Source organism: Actinia tenebrosa, unplaced genomic scaffold, assembly GCF_029948245.1.
Source record: "Actinia tenebrosa isolate PJP-AT-01 unplaced genomic scaffold, QUT_ActTen_1.0 PGA_scaffold7__59_contigs__length_16204524, whole genome shotgun sequence".
In the NCBI taxonomy this organism is placed as follows: domain Eukaryota; kingdom Metazoa; phylum Cnidaria; class Anthozoa; order Actiniaria; family Actiniidae; genus Actinia; species Actinia tenebrosa.
The window spans coordinates 12,940,052-12,948,429 of NW_028292584.1; the positions used below are offsets into that span (position 1 = coordinate 12,940,052).

Here is an 8,378-nt window from a genome sequence, read left to right on the forward strand (position 1 = left end):
GGTAATACGAACAAGTCACTCTTACAGCTTGCCCAGCTTAACGATATGCGCCGACAAGTTGCACGATTGATTTGTACCTTGTTTACCGCATCTTTAGGGAAATTACACAAATCCTAGTTAGTACTTCAATCTTTTTAAAAATACGGTTTTTCTTTGGTATATATCTCGTTAAACTACAACAGAACGAGGAAAGAATAAAAACAAAAATTTATACAAAATCGTGGGAAGAATTAAAACCAAATTTATACAAATCAGAATAACGACCAAAAACAGAACATAACAACCACAGGAAAACAAATTGCAAACTTCTGGGAACGTAAAAACTTATTAAGAAGGAGAGATTACAGGAGGCAAGTTTTCTTCTGCAAATTGTCTATCAACAGCCGTTGCGAACCAAATTGTACGAGTGTTTTTAAACGGTTCAACGGAGATCAACGACTTTGCTTTTCGCAAAGATCGCTTGAAAATTGTCTCGCAATTTGCATTTTTAATGTGGTAGGTTACAAGATGCCAATGACTCATGCCACTTGTGTCGCAACGCCGGTGAAAGCAGTGCAGAAGAAAATTTGCCTCCGTGTAATCGCGCCTTTAAGAAGGAGTAGAAGTGTTTTGGGTATTTTCGTTGGGTAGCGAGAGTCATTGTAACAATAATGGACCCCGTAAGTGAAATGAGATGAGAATGGGAATCAATTGAAAAATAAAGAATTAATATACCGGAAAAAAATACAACAACTTACTATCGCTGTTATTGTTTTTAGATTGATATCTTCGATTGGCCCTTCTTTTAGTTCTCAGATTCTTATTGCGTAATAGTTGAAGGTGAAGTTCACAGGGTGTTGGGAAACTAATAAAAATATGCTGATAGCAATAACGGATAGTGATGTAATCATATAGTATTTGTCATGGAAGCGAACCTTTTAATAAAAGTGTACTGGGTATGTTCACTTTTAAATTGGGAATGAATGATTTTATAAGGAATTTAAAATAATTAGTTATTACATATTAATAACTTACTTTTCTTGTACAAAGTGAAGTTACATTTGCCTGCTTTGGTGCCACTAATTCACAAATCAATTCCCAATGTTGAGAAAATGTCACTTCAAAGGTCCCCTTTTCTTCGCTTGTATAAGATTGGGATTTGATTGTCTTTGTTTTTGCCAAGTTCCTGCAAGTGACTCACGGGTCGTGGATTACCGTGACAGTATTTAGGTTTATCTGTTGTCTGTTTTTAATATCGATGTATTGGTTTTTAACAGATATCTGGCTCATCAAAATCTAAGACAACAAAAGTAACACGTGTCAGCGTAGATAGGACTTCGCAGCTGGGGAAGAAAAGGAGAAAAGAAAAAGAAAGGGAAAAAAAACCACTGACGGACGACAATCAAAATACTATAGTATAAGAAATAATGGATATCTTATATAACAATTAAAATAAGGAATCAAAAATATATGGAATGGTAGTATTTTATATGGCATGAAATTTGCTAAACTTTATTTACTAAATGGACCAGCAAAAAACTAAAAAACATTCCTGCCATTGCAAATAAAAATCACCCATTGGTGGTCACTGTTATCAATCTGTATTAGCAACGCTTATTCTTTCATTTTTGTGGCAAATGTGATGCAAAACAATAATTTCAAGGAAGAGATGACATATTCTCGATTTGATAGGCGAACATTTTTTGTTTCTTGATCAGGCTGGGGTGGCGGGAGTGTGTCGGTAAATCAAGTTGGAATAGTTTGGGTCAATTCTAGACTTCCAACACAAAACTCATTAAAGCACCACCAATGAGCACTTTGACAAAACAACAAAGTACCTATGTTCTGCCGTATTAATCAGAACATCTATCTAGGGCAATAAATAAAATCCCAATTATTAGATCGTTTAATTACTCGAAGCAATTCATTACATTACTATCAAGTCATTCAAAATAAAGAGCTTCGAGGCCCGAGCCGAGCCGGCGCGCCGCGAACTTTAGCGCACCAGCAATCAAGATAACAATCTTCCCGTGCGTTTATATATAGTTTTTCTTTCTCCCGCGAAAACGAACTAACGAACGAAGCGAGACACGAACCGAACTAGCCACCCCCAGCAATCAAGATAACAATCTTCCCGTTATAGTTTTCTTCTATTCTTATTTTTTATTCCTTTGTTTTTGTTGAGGTTTTGAAAGCACGTCCTGTAATTAAATTGATTGTTTGAGCAGACTCAGTTGAATTTATAAGAAGAAGAACCTACAACCAAAGACGAATATGTGATTCGCTTTTCCTTGTGGAAAATAAGGAAATAAGTAATAATAATAATAAGAATATGAGAAGAGAAGTATAGAATTATTACATTAGGAGGTAAGTAAAACTCATAAGTTAAGAGATTCGGCAGGCCTTATGCAAGAGTTTTTGATTTATTCTCTTATTTTACTTAACCTGGTTAGTTCTGGGGTTCTTTTGATAGACATACATGGAAAAGTAGCGTAATGTTACTTTCGCCTAGAGAATGTTCAGTTCTAGATATTATTCCAGATCAAACATCAAGATTTCAAATAGTTCCTAAACAGGTTGTGACCGTAGGATCCTTCGAGAACCTTCCGAGGAGCTAAGGCGGAGAGAAAAAAGGGGGAAGGAGAGAATCGGAGAGAAAAGTAACTTTTACGTTCGTAAAGCAGAGACCGACCGTACGTCGTAAGACGATTGAGAATCGTTTTTAACATATCAAATTGCTAATATCTTAGTGAGTGATGGGTGAAGAGTTCCTGTTCGGGTTTTCTGTCTATCTGTCCGGTCTGTCTGTCCTGTCCGTATGTCTGCTATTGTACCATTATTTGAATTTATGATATTAAAAATACATAATGATTTACAAACACCTAATTAAAAACCTAATAAATAAACACATAAACACATTACAAATTCCAAAAATACATTTCATTTAGTTACCACTTATTTAACAAACTAATGTATAAATAAAATAATAAACGAATTGACATTGTGATTGGTGTGAAAAGCTCTCGCTATTTGCTGAGGGAGAAAATGAGAACAGAACGATACCTCCCTTGAACAGGGTGTTGGAACATTTTGTTTGAGCCACCCGAAGATCCGGATCCGAAGTGGCCATTATAAATCGCACAAGAGTCAAAGTGTCTCAAAAACAATACCTCAATTTGTGTACAAATCTTCTAAGCATATTAACAGCAAGGTGAGGCCAATACCGCCAACAACAAACAAAAACGAGATCATTTCTTCTGGGACTTTGGCAAATAGAGGAGGCTGTGGGTGAGAAACCAACCATTTTAGCGGGGGCACAAGACGGCAAGCGTGTGTGTGTTTGTGTGACCGTACCGAATACCATTGTTAATGAAGTTTCACCCGTGACCAAAAATGATTAATCTGAGGATCATCGAGTTGTGTGTCGTATATCACATATTTTACGGTGCGGGAAGTACGTGTGTTGGGAAGGGAATCATCAAATCAATGTCTTATAAAAGGATTTTACAAAAAGTTACAAATTAATTGATCATTTACAAATATACAAGTATGTTGCTATACTTCATTTACAGTCTCTTTGCAACAAATTACAAAATTATCTTCTCAAGAGAATGTAGTGATTTAGTGATTGCTTTAGAGGATAGATGCTTTTTATTTATTAAAAAAGGAAAAGGTTTTGAAAAGACGCAAAAAAAAGATCCAATACTCGATTCGGACCAACAAAATCAGGAACGTTACAAAAGCCAAAAAAAAACCGATGGGGAAGAACACATCATCGCCATCCATTCCAAACCAACCATGCATTAACTCTAACAGTGGGTTTAAATTTCCACAGACCTCTTCTTTGATATCAGAAAAATAGCACCATCAGTCTAGAACGAGTTAGGGTCTACCAAATTCACAAGATTGCTTTGGTCTAAGGATAATAACGCGTCCAGAACTTGCTCGATCGATACAATACAAACACAATAAGCTTTAGTTAACGGTTCCCGGGATGGAGATTCTCATTATTTATATAATGCACAAAATTATCAAGTAAAAAAATAAACATGAAAAAAAAAAAAAACAAAAAATATCTGCCAACGTGAAAAGGGCTCTAACTACAATTCAGTTCAAAAAATTATACAATATATACAAATAGATTATTAGAAGACAATGCCATCTCTCCTGAGCCCTATACTGAAAGCTTTTAATTTGGATTGAAACGTCTTATCATGTTATATTAGGAGTTGATTTTTCACAATGTCAAGCAGCAACTAGAATCCTGCTACGATCTTGAAGTTCCTCCATTAATTATTTTTTTAATTATTTTAAACAGGCTTGGAACGTGGAAAGAGAAACTGGAAGAAAACGCCTGCAGAGGACTCAAATTGAAGATGTGTTTAAAGGTAAAGACGGATGGTAAAGTAGTCTTTTATGTACAGGTTTAAGTTTTAAATAGGCAATAGGGACCCAACATAAGATTTGAAATAAATATTATGTTTTTTATTAAGAACAGATGTTTGATTCGTACTCGATGAGTTTTCTGTTCCGTCAAATAACTTTGGAAACCCAGTTGTGTGAATACCACGTCGCAGTTCGGAACGGAGGGGGGCGGAGGGAGGAAACTTTGACATTTCGTTGAGTTGTCCTGATTAGCAGTGTCTGAGGTCTTTGTGAAAATAGATCGACATTGCCCTCCTGTCAATCGAGCATCAACAAGACGGACGTCATTTTTTTTTCTGTAGTCGATAGACTTCTATTGCTTTGTAAGATGGCTAGCAGAAGAGGAATCTCCAAGTGTTTTCTCGTGGGCTGTGTGTTTGATTTGTGACATTTTTTTTGTTCACACTTCTCGATTTTGAACAGAACAAGAAAGCAAGTCGTTGTCGTGATTGTAACGAACAAACTGATCGTTAAGTGCTATTTGAGTGCCAACCTCTCTAGACAAGACCAGGTAGTTAGAGAAAAGTAGAAGTATTAGTAGTAGAGAGAGGAAAGAAAGGAAGAGATAGAGAAAATTGGCTACGATTGTTGCCGCGGGCCGACTCCATCGGTCCCCTCATTCAGATGGCAATCACACCTCGTTCTTTTCCAGTTTCCCTTTTTTTATTAAAAACAACCCTCCCCATTGAATGGGTGAGGCGTTAAACCAGCCTCATCCCCGTCATGACACGTAGGGTGGGGATGGGCATCAGGCATAGTAGGATGCGATGGGCAATCAGCACGTCTTGGAAAAACTCTCATCATTAACTTTAATCGTACCATGGGAATCCTTGTTGTTGGAAATATTCGTGATGGTATTGGATAATACATAGTCAGTAGTAACCGCCGAGTAAAGTATAAATTAAAAATAGATGCTTGATCATAATTATATGATGGCAGCCGAGAAGCGATGAGAGATTTAGGGCGGGACTTGCTGGGAAGGACTATGAAAGTAGATCGTTCTTCAAAGTCCAACGCCAACTGCTGATCTTGGCGTGCAGAGCATTTTAAAATAAAAATAAATTAAAAATTCATAAAAATAAAATAATAATATTAAATAGGATTTAGCAGAAGTGGCATCCTTACCAAAGAGTGGATAGGGCTCTGACCAATCCATGAAAATTCAAAATTGGAAAATGTTAGATTGTCAGATTTTTTTTTTTTTTTTTTTTTATTTGTTGGTTTTGTATTTTTTTTTGTTTTGTGTTTTTTTTTTTTGAGGAAAACCGGAGGAACCGGGAAAAAAACCCCTCGAAACACAGGAGGGAACCCAAAACAAAATTGGATTTCACCGACAGACGTGAACAATTTCACCTGAACCTCATCGGCATCTCTCCCGTGAGAAAGCACCAGCGGGCGGAAGTGTATGTGAGTTCTCCAAACGGGGTTTTCACCAAAAAGGCAAACAGGACGTCCATACAGATGTTTTTTTTCCTCCATAGTAGTTTCTTGGATTAATTGCTCTGCTTAGCTGTTTCTGACAGTACGAATATCCGACCCAACGACCTTCTCCTCGTATATAAGGCCCTTGAAAACCGACAGTATCGGGGGATCACACAGATGAGTCTGATATGACTCTGGATTTTTTTTGTAGTTGTAGCTTGTTTCCCCGCAAATCGAAGACAATGAAAAGTACAATAGAGGGTGATATTAAATCAAGAAATAACAATGAACCAATACAAAAAGGTTGGTGGGTAATTTGCCCTAATCTGCACAAGGTCAAATATCAGCCCAATGGTTAAGGGATTTTTTACAGGCAAACCACCCCATAGGAACAAGTAGGGTCATTAATGACTTTTTTGGGGATTCTTGATCTTCATGATTACGATTTCCGAAACATTCAGTAATGAAGAAAAACGAATCTTTCAATACTTCAAAAAAAAAAAAAAAAAATTGAAAATTCGATTTTACCTTGGCTTTTGTGACTCGTGGTATGTATAGCCGGAAACAGGAAGGTGTAAGTCATTAATTATAATATTCCTTGCAACAAAAAGGGTGTTTTTGTTTTTGCAATCAAGCTATGCATCTGCATATATGCTTGGCTTTTGCATGTGCAAGAACCTTCGAAGGATTTTCGATTTCACAATAATTGACTGTTTCGAATCGAATATGAAATAAAGAATCCAAAATCAAATTAAGGCCTCTAGCGTCGTTCACGTTGAGGTGGTTGATGCTAACACCAAGTTGAAAGACAAGACTCTTGCACGGAACACGTGATATAACAAATATGTCAGTTTCAAAGTAAGAGGTCAATGAGGCGGCAAATGACTGTAGGATGTAGAAATATGTCAAAAGCACAATACCACGAAAAAGAAAACGACGTTATAATCAAGGCATGGGTCTCTTTGTCATACAATTGCTTCTAGTTCGAAGAAGCAATATGTACCTACCTTTTTCAGGCATTTGCATTGGTGCACTTCTGACCACTGAAAATTTTCCTGAATTAATAATGTAAGCGTGAAGATGTTTCAATGCCTGCTTGTCATTACTTCAGCAGAGTGCAAAGTGCAATACATGTCTTTTTTCACAGCTTTTTTTTTTTTTTTTTTTTCGATCAATATAAAAAACGGTATATTGAGGTAATTATTACTTACAATACACGTCTAGATAGTAGTTAAACTCGTTTCTTCTGCCTTATTACATTCTCTCCGTTGCTCATGTAGATTTATAAGTACCCGGTATCACTCTCGTGACGGTTTCAAATGTTTACAGTTTTGTCATTCCCAAACTTGCTGTCCATTAGTCCATGTCACCATGTTATGTTTAACGGCTCCACTACCAGAGGATTATCACACCTCAAGAGTTTACACTTTATTCATTAACAACTCTGCAGACCTGCTTTTTTTCGACCTTCGTAGTAATATCGAACAATATGATTTTCGGGGGTGGGGGGTTCTGAGTTGGGAAGGGGAAACATAAGAATTGCACAAATTCAAGTTTAAAAAATATATTTATACAAAATTTCGTTTCGTGCTTTAGCAATGTTATTATATTATTTAAGCATGTTTTTACATTCTACATCTCAATTTGAAGAAGAAAACAACAAGCAGCAGGGAAAACAGGAAAACAAGGGGAAACAGAAAACGCGTTTCAATGATTAACACTGGTAATTTTACATAACCTAACTGTAAACCGTTGATCCGGAAGTTAAGCTTTTTTTTTGGATTTCCCCGACTCCCAATTGGTTTTCTTTTTTCAGGGTGTACAGGTAAATCTGTTTATCCCTTGCGTTTTGTCCGAAGCATCACTTTGAATAGACCAGCATTGTTTCCTGAACCAATTCTCGTCGATATTTAAGAGTATTTTTTCAACGGGAGAGGGAGGGTTTGAATTCGAATCGTACAAGTTAATGTTTCATAAAACTACCAAGAAAATATTTAATGGTATTTTGTGAAGAATGGGCTGAACTGATGCTGATCTTTTTCCTTGATGTCTTTGTTTTTTCGTGCGGTTTTTAAAAATTTAATCAAGAAAAAAAGAGATTAAACGTAATGAGCCACTGAATCATTTAAGTGCGGCTATGATTAACAGGAGCGTAAATCAACAAAAAATCGGTTTCAAAAATTAAAGACCGTCAAATCGTAATGTAACAATCGTTCTACGCTATGTGAACAATTATCAAAAGTATTTATGAATAACTGACGGTTGTTTTGATTTGTTGATGTGAAAACAAGCATTGCCACTTTTTTTTATTTATGTATTTATCTTTTACAATTAGTTCGTGGTTGTTGTTTTGTTTTTTGGTTTGTTTTTTGTTTTCTTTTTGTTTTGTTTGTTTGTTTGTTTTTTTTTTTTTTTTGAACTAAAATATTATGGGAATTCCACTGAGGAGGGAGAAGTAGGGGATCTTTTTTTAAACTCTCCCATGTTTCATTCATATGCAGTTCAATATCATCATATTACATGGTATGAGCATAATCTCATAGATATGAAAA

General features: G+C 36.1%; 1 protein-coding gene across 1 annotated transcript in view; it reads left to right on the forward strand.

Moving 5' to 3' along the window:
* LOC148905681 (hemicentin-1-like) overlaps positions 1–8,378 on the forward strand; it is a 160,891-nt gene that overhangs the window by 42,896 nt on the left and 109,617 nt on the right. The window lies entirely within an intron of this gene.